Raw genomic sequence first — 20,706 nt, 5'->3', positions numbered from 1 at the left:
CGAAGAAGCATAACCATGTAAGTTGGTTTTGTCTGTTACAACAAAAACCCCTTCGTCGACCGTGCCTTGTCTATAAATAGAACAGTGTGGCTTGTTTGTTCTGGGGAGAATATCCCAGACAAAAAACAAGGGAACTGATGAGGATTGGTGGCTCTTTTCGAAACCTAGGTATTCCCTGCCTTACCCCCTGGTAAACATTACCATCGTTCTCCACTAATAAACAAACGTTGTTTTTATAAAAACAACAATAAAGGGATACGCCTGACCATTTTGCAACAACAAAATTAATTTTTTTATTATTCAAATTGTTGACCCTCTATAGAATAGGTTCCGAAGGAATGGGTCAACATTGACCATTTCGTATCGGTCCTAAATAAATATGATATAAATGTTAGTTGTTGTAAAAATATTTGTTTGTGTGAAATTTGAAGAGAGTTGGATGCTTTTTTCGTTTTCTTTGAGCGATTTGTTTTTCAAAATTTTGAACCCCATGCGAGGGAGTAATCAGAAGGGTCAGACCAACCCTTCTTCTTCTTCTTTATCATCTTCACAACAGATCTTGTGTTAATAGAAATATTGAAATGTACAAAGTCTGAATGGAATCGGGTGCTAATTTCGCGTTTTATGAGCTTCATGGATTTTCAAAATATTCACCCTTTGCGGAGGAGGTACCAGAGAGAGTGAACCGATATATTACATCTTACCATCAGATGTTGTGTTAGTTAAAATTATGGGATGTGTGAAATATGAGGAGAACGGATTCTTATTTCGGATTTTGTAATCCTTTTGGATATTCAAAATTAGACCCTTTGTGGGGGAGGTACCAGAAAGAATAGTTCGATCTCTGTCATCTTTATAAGAGATCTTGTGATGATGGAAATATTGAGATGTACTAAGTCTGGAATGGAATCGGATGTTAATTTCGCTTTTTATGAACTTCATGAATATTCAAAATGTTGGACCTTTGTGGGGGAGGTACCGGAAGGAGTGGACCGATATATCCCTTTTTCACAACAGATCTTGTGTTTGTAGAAGTAATGTGAAATATAAAGATAACCTGATGATTTTTCGGGTTTTATGACCTTCATTGATATTCAAAATTTTGACTCTTTATTGGGGAGGAATCAGAAGGAATGGTCCGATCTCTACCGTTTTTATATCAGATCCTGTGTTGATGGAAATATTCTGATGTGCCAAGTCTGAAAAGAATCGGATTTAGTTAACGTTCTGTGAGTTTTATGGGTATTCAAAATTTCGACCTTTTGTGGACTGGACAGATATAATTGGCTATTTTGATGTGTGTAATTTGAAGACAATCGGACTCTTATATTACATTTTATAAGACATAAATTTTTCAAAATTTTGATCCTTTGTGGGGGAGGCACTTGATGGAGTGCACCGATAATGTCCATTTTCGCACCTAATCTGTCAGTAATACAAATATACATATTTGCAAAGTTGGAGCTAAATCGGATTATCCTTGCCTTTTCAGTGCAGTAAAATATATTGCTGAAAATTTCGAACATATGTGGGGTAGGTACAAGAAAGAATGGACCCATGTTACCCATCTCCGAACTCAATCTAAGTTTGATAAAAAAAAATATTACGATGCACAAAGTTTAGGTCAATTTGAATATTTCCTTCGAGAGTTATCATGCGCACCAGCCAGCCAGATGGACGGACGTACGGACGGACACCTCTAGATCGACTCCAAATGCCCTTAAATGGATTTGGTCCAAGGAGACCTTGGGTCTAAAACCGATGAGGCACGTTTTGGCCGTATCAAATGATATATACCCTCTATAGCCATACGGTTAAGGGTATAATTAAAATGTCATTAAAATGGAAAATGTCCATCATATATGAGGTCCATAAGGTCTTGAGTACCTTGTTCATACTCATCCGCATGTACAAATGACTTAATTATAACAAATACGAACTCAAAGAGCAATACCTTCGGCGTGTTCGGATATTGTCTCTCGACGAAAAGTATGAAATTCCAAATTTCAATATTTCCAATAATTTCAGGGAAAATCCAGCAGATTATTAAGATGGAATTAAAAATAGATGACACGTGTATCGGCATTTGGAAAGTTTACATCGCAAAATGATCTAAATTGAGAGGCAAGTTCGCCCCTCTTATACACATTTGAAAATTTTCGAATTAAGACTTCTTGGAATCCATTGGTTTAAGAGATATAGTTTCTTATGGTATTTTCACCCACTAAATATTATTTGATGACCATTCTAATAGTTAGACTTCTGCCTAGCTCTAAACTCTAAATCCATGCAAAATTCCGTGTCCATTGGTCTATAACAGTAAACTCTGGAGCAACTGCAAATTCAATAAAATTTTCGTGACAATCGGGCACTAATTGCGACCTGTAGCGTGATTACAGTTTACCATGAGCAGACCGTCAGACATACATAGCTAGATCGACTTAGCCCGATGAGATAGGAAGAATCTACCGAGAATCAATGGCAATGCGAGATGGCTGAAACTACAATCTTGAAATTTCGCAAGAGGGTCAGTCTTGGTGCATAGGCATGTTATAAGGCTATGTTTTTGGAAGTACGTACATAAAGGGTACTAAAAGTACAAAGAATTAAATACTTGGTATTCAACAAACGGAATGAGCTAGAATTCGGAAATTTGGAATGAGAGTCACCAATTGAGTGAAGGGATAGTTGCACCAAACGGTATTCAGAAATTCGACCTTTAATGCTACAAAAAAATTGTAAAATGCTACTAGACTTCGTAAATTGTAATTGAGTGAACGGATAGATCTAAAAACTGGAATTTTGGTATGAGAATTAAAGTTGGAAAATAAGTTATGAAGGAATATGAATATGGTTTTAGAAATATGTACTAAGTGTGCAAACAGTACTAAGTGGTACTAAATTTGGAACAGTTTATTTTAGTGTAAAGGGAGGAAGCTAGAATTTTGAAATTTTATCGTGGGTTCCCTGTTGTTGTAAGGTTTGTAATAAATTGCTGAAATGTGTACTGCACGTGCAAGAAAAGTACTAAATAAATTTAGTTCATGTGCAGCCTGGATATAGGGAGATGGTTTCGGTAATATGTACTATAATTGTACGAAAATTAGTAAATGGTACTATATTTCCTATTTTGGGTGATGGGATAGAGGATTTCTGTTGATATCAGTTGTTGAGATATGGAGGTGGTTTTGGACTTTAACTGTATGAACTGTACAAAAAGTACTAGAATGCACTAAATTTTGTTTTAGGCTCGCTGTTCATCAGTAGCCTGGGCATATGGAGGTGGTTTCGGAAATTTGCACTATAATTGTACGAAAAGTTCTGAATGGTACTATATTTGGTATTGGGTGAAGCGATAGGGCTGAAATCTTTTAATTTGATATTGATGTCTCTGTTAGTATTTGGGCTTGAGATATGGACGTGAATGTGGAAATGTGTACTTCAGTTATACGAGAACGAGTACTAAATGGTACCAAGTGAGGTACTAGGTGAGGAATAGAGCTGAAATCTTGAAATTTGGTATAGATGTCACTGTTGGTGTCTGTGGGTAAGATATGGAGGTGGGTATGGAGATGAGTACTATTAGTGTACTAAATGGTACTTACTTTGGTAGTGGGGTCAATTAAGGAGCTCAAATGCTGAAATTTAATATTAAGGTTACTTTTTGTATCTAGGGTTGAGATTTGGAGATTTATTTCGAAAATGCCTACTATAATTGTGCGAATAGTGATAAATTTAGTATTGGGTGTAGAAATAGAACAGAAACCGTGCTACAGCTGTGGGTGTCTTAGATTGAGATATGGAACGGTTTTAGAAATGAGTACTAAAATTATGTGAAAAGTACCAAATGTTACTATATTTGGTATTGCGTGAAGGAATAGAGCTGGAATCTTCAAATTTGATATAGAGGTCTCTTTTGGTATCTGGAATTGGTTTTGGAAAAATGTACCTTAATTGTACGAAACGCACTAAATAGTACTAAATTTAGTAATAGATGAAAGGATAGAACTTGAATCCTAAAATTGGATATTGAGGTCTCTGTTGGTATCTTAAATTGAGATATGGAGGTGGTTTTGGAGAATGTGCACTATAATTGTACGAAAAGACTAAATTGTACAAAATTTGATATTGGGTGAAGGGATTAATCTGAAGCCATGAACTTTGATATAGATGTCTCTGTTGGTGTCTGTGGTTTTGAATATGCGCACTAAATGGTATTGAATTTGGTATTGGGCGAAATTATAGGGCTTTTATCCTAGACGTTGATATTTTCATCACTGTTGGTATCTAGTTTTTATGTAGGGAGACTTTGAAAATATTTTGGACAGAACATTGGGTGTGGGTCCATTAAAGATTTTGATGTCTTATTGGCGTAAAAAGGAAACATTTTCCTATTTTTCTTTTTCAAAAAGGGTTGACTTGAATAATATATAAAACTTTAAAAATCTGCTAAATTTAGTACAGTGTATGAAGTTTTGATTGAAAATTTTGTCAAACTGAACGAATTGTGGATTTTGAGTACTAAAAGGTCCTAACACGAACTGTTGAAACGAATCTAAAATTTTAACGTGAACTTTTCGCTGACGAAGTTGCGGGCACTTGTTAGTCTATTATATTTGTTTCGAAAATGCACTGTAAAAAATGTAATCTCCCTCAAAACAAACCTTTACCCACCCCACAACTCCAAACATTCCACCCATGGGTATGGTCAACAAAATAATTTATATATACACATCACCTCTCCAAGAAGTACGTAAAGAATGTCTCAGCGACAGCAGGTGTGTGGCCATGAAATGAAATGCAATAAATTTTCTGAGAAAATATTTTCACATAGGAATTTAAAAAAAATAATATTTCACAGATATCTCTACTTGCACTGGATATTTGACGCATAGTGACGCATGCAAATACCACACACTTACATACGTACAGACATATATGAATTCCTTCCAGAACACACGCAAGCACACAGACACATACACACATACACACCAACACACCTAGACAATTTAATGGCTCATAAAACAAGGTAATATTTTGTGGTTTTAAATGTCAGGTTGTTGCCTTAGCAAGTCGTTTATGTTTTTTATCATCATCATCACCGGCAGCAGCAGGAGCAATAGCTATTGAGGTCAGTAAGGATTTAAAATGAACAGCCATTTAAAGAACCTAAAAATAAAATAATGTTCCATGAAATTTTGTTTTAATGAGAAATTCTAATTTATTAGCTAAAGTGCAGATGCGAGAGTGGGTATGCTTAATTTATGTATACATTTGTAATCGTAAAATGTATATTTGTCTTTGATAAGAAATTAAACATTTTTTTATATCATTATAAAAGCAAGAATGCATATGTGCCTAGGCATATGTTTTCTCTTTTCTTTCATAAATTCGAGAAAATTAGTTTCTCTAGCATTTTAATTATGAACTATTAAAAACAGAAGTAACATATGGCAGAGAAAATTTTAAGAACACTACTTAATAGACTGTGATAAATTGCGATCTATACAACCACGAACTTAAAAGACCTTGTTACAAACTTCAAAGATATACAATCGAACAGGCCGTTATATTTGGGGCCGTACTAAAATGTTGGACAATGGAGGTCATTTCTAACCTTTACCTTCCTGTGAGATACTTTTAGAGGATAGTGCGACTTGCCATCTTAGTTCTATGCTTTATTCTCACAATAGTTCGATGCGAAGAAATAAGTGAAAATTTGCCCAATAAATTATTGGAGTACAACAGAAAAGGTCTATTACAATGTGAAACAGATGTAGTTTTTTCGGGAAAAACTCCGTAGAATATGAACAATAACATAGAGAAAATAAGTAAAAAAGCTGTAAGGCCGGGCCGAACTTTGAATCCCCTTTACCATTTGGTTCAAAATTGGCAATTTAAAAAAAAAAAAAAAAAAAAAAAAAATCCGTTAAAAATTCTGTTAAAATCTTAAAAGTACCGAATGTAGCTGTATATTGGGGTTTGTTCGACGACGTGAACCTGCATAGGCAACTTTTGTCGCAAGCTATTACAATATTCAAATGCGAAACTTAAAAAAATCTGTTTATAATGTAGCTAAAATCATCAAAATTCCGAATATAGAGGAACCATGGGTATTGTAAAACGTGGACCTGCACAGACAATTTTTTGTCATAGGCTGTAGTACCTATTACGAACTTCAAATACAAAATTTGAAACAAGTCCGGTAAATAATGTCGCTAAAATCATCAAAATACTGAATATCGGGGGATACCGTTATATGGGGGCTATACGAAGACGTGGACCTACCATGCCAAAAGTCCTGCAGACATAATACACATTTGAGTAAAATTTTATCAACCTACTTTATTTCGTTCGGAAGCTAGAGTGATTTCCACAGACGGACGGACATTGATAAATCGACATAGAATTTTATGCTGATCAAGAATATATATACTTAGTGGGGTCTAAAATGTATATTTCGAGGTGTTACAAACGGAATGACAAACTTAATATATCCTCCATACTATGGTGGAGGGTATAAAAAGAGAAGACATTTTAAAAGTTTACACCACAAAATAACCACATTTTTACACCATCAGTCATGTGTCAACAGAGGGTGTTTAAGTTACAACTGCATATTGCCAAAGGATCTAGTCAGCCTGTGTTCGCTTAGTATAACTCTTATAAAAGAAATGAGTTTTTGGGTTAAAATGTTGCCTGCAACTCATTTTATAGGCTATGTTCGCCTAGCATTAACTGTAGGGAGAAAGCCTTGGTAGTCTGAAGATTTTCCCTACAACTCTCTTTGGGGCCCACGTTCGAACAGCTCGGACCGTAGGCAGCTTTTCCAAGACATTTCTCTAGAACTCTCTCACTGGCTACTTTCTAAGTCCGTGTTGCCCTGAAAGATTTCCTGGAAGCATCGGTACTTCCTTTACAGAGCTAACCGCACCCTAGGTCTCTTTGAACCAAATTCGTTTTAGGGGCATTTGGGGTTGATCTAGGGGTGACTGTCCATCCATCTTTCTGGTTTGCTGGTATGCTTTGGCCCAAACTTGGTACTCCGTACTATTATTATCATGCTTACAGGGTGAGATGAAAAAACTGCAACCAATTTCAGACAGCTGTTATTTCTAAGCCACTCGTCCGACAGCTGTTAAAATTATTACAGTGACAGCCCATTAAATTGTTTACAAGCGTACAAAAGCATTTCGGTGAGCATTTTCTATTATAGAAGTTATTCGTGATGGAATTCAAGCGTGATAGTGTGATTTCTTTATATTTGGCTGGAAAACCACAAGTGACTATCGTTAGAGCACTCCAGCATTTAAATGTGAATAAGTCTCGTACCATCGCTGGTTACCGTGATATCGGTAGCGTAGCCCGACGTCAAGGAAGTGGACGGAATAAAACAGCAACACCAGCAGATATGGTTCGAAAAGTAAAGATGCGACTTGATCGAAACCCGCGTCGCAGTGACCGAGAAATGTCCCGTGAGCTGAACATATCGCAATATTCCATTCGGCAAATATTGAAGAAATGAGCTCGGGGAAGCCATTGAAATTCCAAAAAATGCAAGAACTTACTCCGCAACAGAAAGAAAATAGGCTCAAAAGAGCTAAAGAGTTGCTTAGCTTGGCCGAAAGTGGTGAACTGTCGAATTTGGTTTTCTCCGATGAGAAACAAAATGATCGTGTTTATTTGCCAAAGAGGTCAGCTGAAAATGTCAATGCGCCGGCCATGGTGATGGTGTATGCCGCCAAAACTGCCGATGGTCGCTCTCCGCTCGTATTAATCGACTGTCAGAATAAATGCCGAATATTATCACGAAAACATTCTGGAGTGTGTATAAAAGCCTTTGGCACGCAAACATTTTGGCCGCAGACCTTCGATATTCCGACAGCACAAAGCACAATCGCACTCAGCACACGTCACCCAAGAATGGTTACAAAATCAGGTAGCTCTCTTCATTTCCAGCGCACACTGGCCACCAAAACCTCCGGATACCAATCCGTTGCACTATTGTGTCTGGAGTATTTCGGAAAGCAAGGTTGGCACTAAAAAATACCAAAGTGTCGATCACCTCAAGCAAGCGCTTCGCCGGGAAAGGGCCAAAATACCGCAGAGCAACATTCGAGCAGCGTGTGAAGGATTCATTGGCCTTTTGAAGGCCATAATTCGTGCCAAAGGTGACCAATTCGAACAAATCTAAAATTATTCTAAATTTTGATGCTATTTCCGACATGTTTTGCTTTCATTCAGTAAACTTAAAAAATGTAAAAATTATGGAGTTTGCCTCCCGTTATAACTATACCTCCCGATACCCGGTATTTTAATTATATGTGTCACACTTTTCACCGAAAATTTTTCAAATTTGTTATTTGAAGTTCCTAATGGGTGCTACACCCTCTGACAGAAAATTGCATATGCAGGTCCAGGTCTTCGTAAAGCCTCCATATAACAGTACCTCTCAATATTCGTTACTTTGATGATTTTTGCGACATTATCCATGACAGGGAATTGTATATGTAAGTTTAGGTTTTCCTATAGCCCTCATAAAACGGTACCTCCCTATTTTCGGTATTTTAATAATTTTAACGGTATTATTCCCTGGAACTGCTTTAAGTTTCGTATTTGAATATTATAATGACCTATAACAAAAATTGCATATATAGGTCCACATCATCGTATAGGCCCCAATATAACGGTAACTCACTATATTCAGTGTTTTTATGATTTTTCAACGGAATTTGTTTTTACCCACCAGCAGCACTCCAATGCCAACAATTTAAACTTTTAGACCAATCCGTTCAACCAAAGCCAATTATACCAAATTTTAAGTCTTTTGCTACGCTTTCAATCCCGATTTCCAAAACCAGCCATATAATATTACTAAAATTTCATATCTCAACACTATACAGCAATTCTGACCTCCCCCATCGGTTCACCCTAATTCAAATTTGTACATTTTGTGCACATAAGTACGAATCTCCAAAACTTTTAATATACCTCAATCGCACACTCCAAAATGTCCAAAAATATCTCTATGTCTAAATCATACAATCCCATAAAAATCTTAATTCCCAATTTCAGGGTACCAGCCCTATCGGTTCACCCATATTCAAATTATAACAAATTTAGTACCATTTGGTATACATAAGTGCGAAATTCCAAAACTTACTCCATATCCCAAACCTACACTCCAACAATAATCTTTATTGAAAATGTCAGGATACCAGCTCTATTGGTTCACCCAAATCTAAATTTAGTACCATTTAATACACAGAAGTACGAATTTCCAAAACTACGTACATAACTTTGTTCTACAATGCAAAGGTATTGTTTTTTCGAAATTGCAGAATTCCAGCTTGATCGCTTCACCCAAATTGAAATTGCGCCAACTTTAGTACCATTTACAGCTCTTCGTACACATAAGTACAAATTTCTTCCAATGTGAAAATTATGGCGTTTGACTTTGTTGAAGTCAAATATCGCTGGACTGATTTTCTCATCAATTCGGAATGGTCTCTTGCCAGAAAAGGATAAAATCTAAGAGAATCCATAATAAATATGTCAATAAAAATTTGAATGTTTTTGTTACATTTTTTTTTTTCAATTTTTGTCACATTTTTTATCACATGCGATTTTTTCAATTTGACTTAAAATATTGATTTGTACATTTTGTTATATTTTTCGCCTTACAATACGACGTATGGGGAGTATTATCGCCTGATTCTCACTATATTTTGCATGGGTCAGAATTGAAGTCCATTGTTACTTTTGAAGATGTAAATTTAGGGGCTCAAATGGGCCGAAAAAACTTAAATTAAAAACCAATCAACAGAGAATTTTGCATGAGAAGAGAGTTAGGAAAAGGGCAGAAGTCTGGCATTTTGGATAATCATTGGATTATATTTAGCTGTAATATGGATCACAACTTTCTTGTGAAATTGTTTTGAATAAATTTTAGGGCAACTGCGCCGGACAAAAAGCAATGGTAACATATGTGCAGGACTTCTTGGCAACATTTCAAAAATGAAATACGTCTGTCCGTCTGTGGAAATCACTCTAGCTTCCGAACGAATTGAAGTAGGTTGATAAAATTTTACTCAAATGTGTATTATGTCTGCAGGACTTTTGGTATTGAAAATGGGCCATGTAAGTCCACGTCTTCTAATAGCCACCATATAACCCTATCGGTACCCCCGATATTCAGTATTCTGATGGTTTTAGTGACATTATTTACCAGAATTGTTTTAAATTTAGTATTTGAAGTTCGTAATAGATGCTACAGCATAAAACAGAAAATGGGTCCACTTCTTCGTATAGCCCCCATATAACAGTACCCCCCGATATTTGGTATTCTGATGATTTTAGCGACATTATTTACCGGAATTGTTTCAAATTTCGCATTTGAAGTTCGTAATGGATACTACAGCCTACGACAAAAAATTGTCTGTGCAGGGCCACATTTTACAACTCCCATGGTTCCTCCCTATATTCGGAATTTTAATGATTTTAGCTACATTATAAACAAATTTTTTTCAAGTTTCGCATTTGAATGTTGTAATAGCTTTTGACAAAATTTGCCTATTCAGGTCCACGTCGTCGTACAGACCCTAATATACGGCTACATTCGGTATTTTTAAGATTTTTAACGGATTATATTTTTATGTTTTTTTTTTTTTTTGAAAATTGTCAAATTTGTACCAAATGGTGGAGGGTATTCAAAGTTCGGCCCGGCCGAACTTACAGATTTTTTACTTGTTAAGTTGTAGGGTATCACGTAGTTGGCCTTGCACGGCTATAGCCTTTGCTCACTTGTTTTATTTATTTAATTTTTTTTTTTAACTTTTCTAGTAGCTCTTAAAAAAACTCCTGCGAGTTTGAATGAGACCTCCGTCTCAGTTAAAATATGGTATATACCTTTTTTATGGTATTAAATAAGATCTGCCAAAAGTTTCATAGAGTCTTATTCTGTATTGGAAAGAAATATATCAAGCTCTTCCCAATCAATTAGAATTCAAAAGAAAAATTCCCTTCAATTATTTAACAAAGGAACCACAAAACTTATAAATAGGAAGCATAGAAAATAAAAACTATTTAAAACGATACCGGAAATTAACAATGAAAAAACAATCTCTCAACACAAAAGCAATAGAGAATATCAAATAAAAAAATCATAAAAAAATAATATCTGGAATGTGCTTCTCGTTGCCAGGAACCAGCTTCTACCAAAAAAAAAAAACGTATGTTCCTTTGTTGCGCTGCTAAATGATAAAGTCAACGTTACGTCTTTTGGAAGAATTTTTTTTTTCGATTCCCAAATAAGCTGGAATTCCATTGCTTTTGCTGCTGTCTGTGAAGGTCCCGAAAAAAAAGTGCACTACACCATTTTCGAGGAAGTTCCTATGCACAGACGGGCCACTGGCTATTGTCCAACACTGATACCACAAATGCATTGTCAGAGACTGAAGTCATTCTATGCTTGATGTATTACCCTTGTCGATACATGGAAAAAGTGTCTCCATTTCTTCAAAGGAATACCTCTCTCTCTCTCGAAAATGACAACAAAATGACCATTCCCTGCAAATCTCGGAATTGTTCCATCATTCCCAACTTTGTGACAATCGTCAGACTAACGTGAAGAGCATTCACAACGGAAACTGATTCATTTGTCTATAAGTTATCCTGTTACAACAATCATTACCAACTTCTTGCTCTTGTCCTATTTCTACTTGGTTATCCTTTCGCAGAAAAGAAGCACACAAGAAGTTGAGGACATAAAAAATTTTTTTGCGAAAAACTCTTTCAAGGAAATGCTAAAATGTCAACATCACTAAAGACCAACCAAAGTGAAACGAAAAAAAAGACCAACGACACAGGCTTGAGAGACAATGGAAATTGAAAACATGAGACAATAGATAACTGAAAGGAGTTGTGGTGTGGGGTAGAGGGGGAGAGTGTTGGAAGCCGTATAAAAGACAACAGTCTCCCCCTTTTTTATTTGAAATGTTGAGGCTGATGTTGCTGTTGTTGTTCTTGCTGTTAGAAAATGAAAATATATTTTGTAAACTGTTACCGTTATCGGAATGTCATTCGGTTTATTCAAGCGTCACAAATACCGGAAATAAAATGTAATTTGCAATTCTGATGGAAAGGCTATACGTTTACACATCTCTAGAGTGTGTGTGTGCGGTTTCCTATGAGAGTAAGTATGCCCAGTGAACATTTTGGCAGAGACTTTGAACTGAAATTATTTTTATGATATATTGAAGATAAAGCTATCTGTGAATCGATAAGATGAAGAAGGCACTAAATTCTGAGTTGATTCATGCATGCCCATCTCTCCGTCTGTCCATGTATTTTTATACCCTCCACCTTGGAAACACCTCTAATAGTCGTCAATGGCCCCATAAAGTATATATATTCATGATCAGCATAAAATTCCAAGTCGATTTAACGATGTCCGTCTGCCTGTATGTTAAAATCACGATACATCCCACATTATTTGACGTAGAGCTTTCAAATTTGGCACAGTATTTTATCTTGGATGGTTGGTATTGAAAATGAGATATATCGGTCCACGTTTTGGGATTCCCCCCATATAATGGTAGCTCTCGATATTCGGTATTTTAATGATTTTAGCCACATTTTTCCAATAATTTGTCTAAAAATTAATATTGGTAGAATCCATAGCTCCAGTGGTGATTTTAGCCCTATTTTGCCATGGGTTCGTCTAAGAAAATGTATTTGTTGTTAGTAATGGGTTCCAGCTTCGGTGACAGAATATTGAATATAGCTTCACGTTTTCGTATAGCCCCCGTATAACGGCGCCTCTCGATATTCGGTATTTTGAATTTGGTTTTACCCACATTTTTCTAAGGATTTGTCTAAAAAATTGTTATTTGTAGATTTTAATGGTTTCTAGCTCCGGTGGCATATCATTGAATAACTAGGTCCACGTTTTCCTATTGCGTGCATATAACGGTACCTTCGAATATTTGATATTTTGACGATTCAAACTACATTTTCTAATAGATTTGTCTTAAAATTGTCTATATTGGTCAACGTTTTCGGTATTTGATATATAGATCGATATTCAGTATTTTGATAATCCTAGTCACATTTACCCACGAAATTATATCCAATTTGGTATTTATGATTCACATATATTCAGATATAGGTATAACTATCATATATACGTTTCATCCGATTTGATGTTTAAGTTCCTCATATTTTCAAAATGTATTCCAAAACAATGATGTTTTGTACCAGGTATCAGATACAGCAAATATACAGGAATACCCCTCTCATCGTTTATAGAGATCGGTTCAGAATTGGATATATGACTAACTAAGGGAAAGTCGATGCTCATACGAAACGACTGAAGCTATAATCTCGAAATTTTGCACGAGGATTAGAATAAGTGCTAAGGCTGGGCTTTTGGATACTCGAACTAAAAGGGTACGAAATGCACAAAATTTAATAAAAAAACAGTAAGGAAAGCTCAAAAGTCGGGCGGGCCGACTATATGATACCCTACACCACTATGCATATTTAGTAGAGCTCTCGTAAAAATGTTTATACAGAGCATTTCAGAGCTGTATGAGATATTTGGTACAAAATCAAAATCTATCTAATTTTATCGTGCATTTTACGAACTATAGCTATATCTGAACCGATTTTCACCAAGTTTGATGTATTTGATTCTAGGCTGAATTCGGTCAGATGTGCCAAAACCCAGGACATTTGGGCTGATATTGGACATTTGGTGCGCAATCAACACGAAATTGGATGAAGATATAATAGGAGGTATATCCAAATCTGAACCGATATTTGTAAAACTGAAAAAGAAGATATTTCTTGGCTGCATCTGATACCAAATATTATTCTTGTATCGTACATTTTTCGAATTTGAGGGACTTAAAGTACAAATCGAATGAAAGTTATATATAGGAGCTATAGCTGTATCCGACCGATTTTCACTAAATTTGATGTACTTGCTTCTAGACTACCAAAAGTCAGGTCATTTGAGCCGATATTAGCCATTTGCTGCACATTTAATCCGAAATCGGATGAAGATATATTTGGGAGCTATAGCTATATCTGAAACGACTTTTACTAAAATTGGTGTCCTTGCTTCTAGGCTGAATTTGGCCAGATATGCCAAAATTCATGCCATTTCGGTTGATATTGGCCATTTATTGCACAATTAACACGAAATCGGATGAAGATACATATGGGTGCTATATCCAAATCTGAACAGATTTTTATAAAATTAAAATCGACTATTTTTGGGCTTTATCTGATATCTAGTACCAAATATCATTCCTGTGAAGAGTATATTACGAACGTAAGGGACTTAAAGAGCAAATCGGATGAAATATATATGGGAGCTAGAGCTATATCTGAACCGATTTTTACTAAAATGTGTGTACTTGCTTATAAGCTGGTTTCGGTCGGATTTGCCAAAATTCATGCTATTTGGGCTGATATTGGCCATTTGATGCACAATTAACACGAAATCGGATGAAGATATATATGGGAGGCATATCCAAATCGGAACAGATTTTAATAAAATTAAAATCAAATATTTTTGGGCTTTATCTGATATCTGGTACCAAATATCATTCCTGTGGAGCGCATATTACGAATGTGAGGGATTTAAAGACGAAATCGGATGAAACATCTATATGGGAGCTATAGCTATATCTGAACCGATTTTTACTAAAATTGGTGTACTTGCTTATATGCTGGTTTCGGTCGGATTTGCCAAAATTGATGCTATTACGGCCATTTGGTGGTCAATCACCCGAAATCGGATGAAGATATATATGGGAGCTATATCCAAATCTGAACCGATTTTCTCTAAATTTGTTGTATTTGCTTTAAGGCTAATCTCGGTTACATGTGCCAAAATTCGGGCCATTTGGGCTGATATTGGCCATTTGGTGGTCAATTAACCCGAAATCGGATGAAGATATATATGGGAGTTATATACAAATCTGAACCGATTTCGATAAAATTTAAAACAGCTTTTCCTCTGCTCCATCTAATACCTGGTACCAAATATCACGGTTGTGGAGTGAATATTACGAATGTAAAGGACTAAAACACTAAATCGGATGAAACATATATATGGTTGCTATATCTATATCTGAACCGATTTTCACTAAATTTGATATACTTGCTTCTAGGCTGAATTTGGTCCGATGTACTAAAATTCAGTCCATTTGGACTTATATCGGCCATTTGGAGCACAATTAACCCGAAATCGGATGAAGATATATATGGAAGCTATATCCAAATCTGAACCGATTTTCTCTAAATTTGTTGTATTTGCTTTAAGGCTAATCTCGGTTACATGTGCCAAAATTCGGGCCATTTGGGCTGATATTGGCCATTTGGTGGTCAATTAACCCGAAATCGGATGAAGATATATATGGGAGCTATATCCAAATCTGAACCGATTTCGATAAAATTTAAAACAGCTATTTCTGTGCTCCATCTAATACCTGGTACCAACTATCACGGTTGTGGAGTGCATAGTAGGAATGTGAGGGACTTAAAGATCAAATCGGATGAAGGATATATATGGGAGCTATAGCTATATCTGAACCGGTTTTCTCCAAATTTTATATTCTTGCTTCTAGGCCGAACTCGGTTGGGTGTGCCAAAATTCAATTAATTTGGACTGACAGTGGACATTTGGTGCACATTTAACCCGAAATCGGATGAAGATATATATGGGAGCTATATCTAAATTTGATCCGATTCTCACCAATATCAATAGGGTTCGTCCTTGGGCCAAAAAAATATTGTTTGGAAAATTTCATCTCAATTGGATAATAAATGCGACCTGCATTTTGTTCACAAGAATACATGGACAGACGGACGGACGGACGGACGGACGGACGGACAGACGGACTGACATGCATAAATCGACTCAGAAAGTGATTCTATGAATGTTCTCAAAAGTAACTATGGGTCTATCTCGTTTCCTTCTCCATGTTACAAACAAATGCACAAAGACATAATACCATGACCACTATGTGGTGTAGGGTATAATTAATACAGTGTTGCCCATATTCGACGGACCCATCTGGCAAAGCCATAACTTTTGTCAGAGATGTCACATCCCTTAATGACATACCGCGTTTGAAGCGTCAGTCCAAGCAGATTTTTACCATGAACCAATACACGCCGTACGAGCCAGTGTTGAGAGGTCCCCAAGAACTTCCCAAAAACGCCGTTCTCAGCAGTTGGGCATGGCTCGGTCCACTTTACAACGGATTATTCGCATTGATTTGCATTTGTTCCCGTACAAAATGCAATTGACGCAAAGAATGTTGCCTGCGGACAAGCCTCGTCGATTGGAATGGGCCCAAAGGGCTCAAAGGTCCGTCGAATATGGGCAACCCTGTACTTTTCATTGGGAGTTGTGAAATTTGAATGAGAGTCAGTGATCGAGTGCACCATGGATGTAACAAAGGGTTTTTGGAATTTCAAACTTAAAGGTTACGAACATTTCAAAAATGGTACTAAACTTCTAAATTTGAAGATTGGAATGTAAGTTTGACATTTGAAGGTGTTTTGCGAACTGTTCTGAAAAAAGATAGGTATTGAAATGTACCAAAAATTTAATAATTGTATTAGACAAACGGAATGAGCTAGAATTCAAATATTTCGAATGAATGATGGAAAGCAGAATAGATGTGTAAAAGAATTTTTGGAAATTCGAACATAATGGTTACGAAAAGTCCTGAAATGGTACAATTTTGTATTATGTGAACGGATAGAGCTGGAAAACTCGAAATTTGGTATAACAATGAAGAATGGAGAGTAAGCTTGATATATGAAAGTGGTTCTGATGTGTACTAAGTGTGCCAACGGTACTAAGTGGTACTAAATTTAGAACATTTTGGTTTAGCAGATGAAGCTGGAATTTTGAAATTTTGTTTTAACCTGTTGGTGGTAAATTTGTGATAAAGAGATGGTTTTGGAAATGTGTACTACAAGGGCATGAAAAGTACTAAATAGTACGTTATTTGGTAAAATTTAGTATTTGGTGAACATATAGTGCTTGAAATGTGAAATTTGGTATAAGGATCGTTGTTCACATGTTGGGGGACATATGGAGGTGGATTTGGAAATTATGATTGTACGAAAAGTACTAAAGGGCACTGAATTTGGTATTGGCTGAAGGGATATGGATAAAATGTTAAAAATGGATATTTAGTTTTTGATGGTATCTATGTTTGAGATTTGGCGGTGGTATAGAAACGCGCCTTTAATTTGTACCAAATCTATTAAATAATACTAAATTTGGTATCAGATGAAGAGATGGAGCTGAAATCCTGAAATTTGATATAGATGTCACTGTTGGTGTCTCTGGTTAAAATATGTAGGAACTATAATTATACGAAAAACACCGAATGGTATTGAATTTGGTATTGGGATAAGGAATAGCGCTGAAACCCTGAAAAGTGATAATACCAAAACTCTTGATATTTAAGATTGAGATTTGGAACGTGTCTGCTAATCAGAAATAATGTATAATATTAGTTCTGATTAGTACTAAATGTTACAAAATTTGGTATTGGATTAAGGGATAGAGCTGGAATCCCGAAATGTGATATTTAGGTCTCTGTTGGTATCTAGAATTGACATATGGAGGTGGTTTTGGTAATATGCACTATGGTTGTACGACAAATTTACTCAAATTTACCAAATTTACTCATGGGTTAGGGGATGGTGCTGGAATCCTCAAACTTGATATTGAGGTCTTAGTTGATATCTGGAATTGACATATGGAGGCGGTTTTGGTAATGTGCACTATTAGTACTTAACTTGATATTGGGAGAACAATTAGACCTGGAATCCTGAAATTTGATATTGATGTCACAGTTGGTCTCTGTTGTTAAGATATGGAGGTGTGTTTGCAAATATGACTATCTTTCGAAAAGTACTAAGTGGTACTAAATTGGGTGAAGGGATAAAATTTGTCAAAATCGGTCTAGCCATTCTTGAGATATAAGCGTTCTAGCTAACACCCCCTTCCTTTGTATATATACATTGTATATATTTCGCTACATATATTCGATATATTTACTATCGGAATGTGCGAAATGGTCAGAAATGACCCGTTCATCTATTTGTGATTTCGCCGGGATTAAAAATATTCACGGTTTAACGGAAAATTTTACTTTTATTTAACACAAATGTTATTGTCTATTTCACCCACTAAATATTACCCGATGACCATCAAAATTGGAAGGCTTCTGTCCAGCCCTAAGCTGTAGAGCAACTGCAAAATCAGGATTTTTTCAGTTTATGGTCCATTTCAACCCCTAAATATTATGCGATCATCTCCAAAAGAAATAGGGTTCTATTCTGACCTTAACCCCACCACCATTTTCAAATTCGTGAGGATCGGACAGACGGACGGACGGACGGACATACATAGCTAGATCGACTCAGCTCGGCGAGATAGAAAGATCCATATGTACTTTCCTATGTGGGAAATTAAAATTTCGAGGTGTTACATAATTTTTGGCCCAATCAAACTTATAATACCCCTAACACATAGTGTTGTAGGGTATAAAAAGAAACTTTAAGCCATTTGAAAGAGATTTGTAAATTAAAAAAAGTCCATTGAAAAATACTGCTAAAATCATAAAAATGTTGAATATATGGAGAGTTCCATAGGATGAAATTACGAGGAATTTGTCGCTAAAATCATCCAAATTCTGAGCATAGGGAGGTGCCGTTATTTGGGGGTCATGCGAAGACCAGAATCTGAATATGCAATTTTCTGTCATAGATTGTAGTACCCATTAAGAATCTCCAATTCTAAATTTGAAACATAGTACCTTTTAGTTTGAAGTCCTAAAACCTCCACCTAACCTCATTTGCAACAATAGTACAAAATCTCCACATTCTATATTTAAATACAAAACTTTGGTTCCAGAATAATATGTTGAGGCGATTACTGCATTTAAAACTATTTCCAATTTAATATTCTTAATATTTAGTATCTTTTGGTCCGTATTGGAACACACACGCCATTTTACCAATTTTTACATGATTCAGCCAAAATGTCTGTCTGGAGTTTCGGAGAGGGGTGTTTAAATTTTTACAATCTTTAACATTCCAATATTCTTTGTCAAATTAAGCTCAAGATCGAAGGTGAGAAACTTCAACAAAAGCGAATATTATGACCAACTTTTATATATTTTTCAGAAAAATGTTCACTGGGTTATTTATTTATCTATATGTACGAACATTTTATTTATGTATTCCACATTGAAGTTATGACAAGAAAAACCAACAGATGTCTTCAGATGGTCTATCTCTCGTTCATTCGTTCGTTTCTCTAATCAAAATCCTGTGAAATCTAGTAAAACATGTTGAATAGTTGTGGCACTTGCCAACCAACGACTGACTGGCTGGCTGACGGACTGACTGCCTCTGCAATGACTTTAGATCCAGAACAGAATTGAACAGTTGCTATTTTATGTCTTTTGCCATTTCATTCATTCAGCCATTCATTCATTCAATGAGAGCAAAGGGAGATGTATTTGTTTCATCCAATCATTTGCAACATAATGAATAACTAACGAAGATGGCAAACAACAAAAACAAAAGCGAAGCTGAAGCTGAAAAAAATGAAATCTCAATGTCATAGCAACGGATGACATGTTTAATGGCAAACGGCAATCTGGGACTATGGAACTGCATAAGTGTAGAGAATTCCTGTTGACAGTTTTGTATCCCATTGCCAATAACAGATATTAACTAAATTGATTTTTTGTTTCTGGCAGGGTAGGAGGTTGGAATGGAGAGAAGAACACAGTGGTATATGTTTAAGAAATACAGAGGTTTTTCTTTTTTTATATCCTCCACCATACATAGCATGTATCTCCTCGAAATAGTAATTTTAGAGTATATATATTTCTTCATCAGCGTAGAATTCTTAGACGATTTGGCCCTGTTCGTTCGTCCATCCGTCTGTTGTAATCGCGCTACAGCCAAAACTAATTAAGATAAGAAGCTAAAATTTTGCACAGATCTGCCTTTTGTCTGCTGGCAGGTAAAGTTATCGCAAAGACATAGAAGTAAAGGGTGATTTTTTTGAGGTTGCATTAGTATTTGACAGATCACGTGGGATTTCAGACATGGTGTCAAAGAGAAAGATGCTCAGTTTGCTTTGACATTTCATCATGAATAGACTTACTAACGAGCAACGCTTGCAAATCATTGAATTTTATTACCAAAATCAGTGTTCGATTCGAAATGTGTTTCGCGCTTTACGTCCGATTTATGGTCTACATAATCGACCAAGTGAGCAAACAATTAATGCGATTGTGACCAAGTTTCGCACTCAGTTTACTTTATTGGACATTAAACCAGCCACACGAATGCGTACAGTGCGTACAGAAGAGAATATTGCGTCTGTTTCTGAGAGTGTTGCTGAAGACCGTGAAATGTCGATTCGTCGCCGTTCGCAGCAATTGGGTTTGTGTTATTCGACCACATGGAAGATTTTACGCAAAGATCTTGGTGTAAAACCGTATGAAATACAGCTCGTGCAAGAACTGAAGCCGAACGATCTGCCACAACGTCGAATTTTCAGTGAATGGGCCCTAGAAAAGTTGGCAGAAAATCCGCTTTTTTATCGACAAATTTTGTTCAGCGATGAGGCTCATTTCTGGTTGAATG

Source organism: Musca domestica, unplaced genomic scaffold (genome assembly GCF_030504385.1).
Source record: "Musca domestica strain aabys unplaced genomic scaffold, Musca_domestica.polishedcontigs.V.1.1 55, whole genome shotgun sequence".
NCBI classification, from domain to species: domain Eukaryota; kingdom Metazoa; phylum Arthropoda; class Insecta; order Diptera; family Muscidae; genus Musca; species Musca domestica.
Note: the sequence above shows the minus strand (reverse complement) of the source record.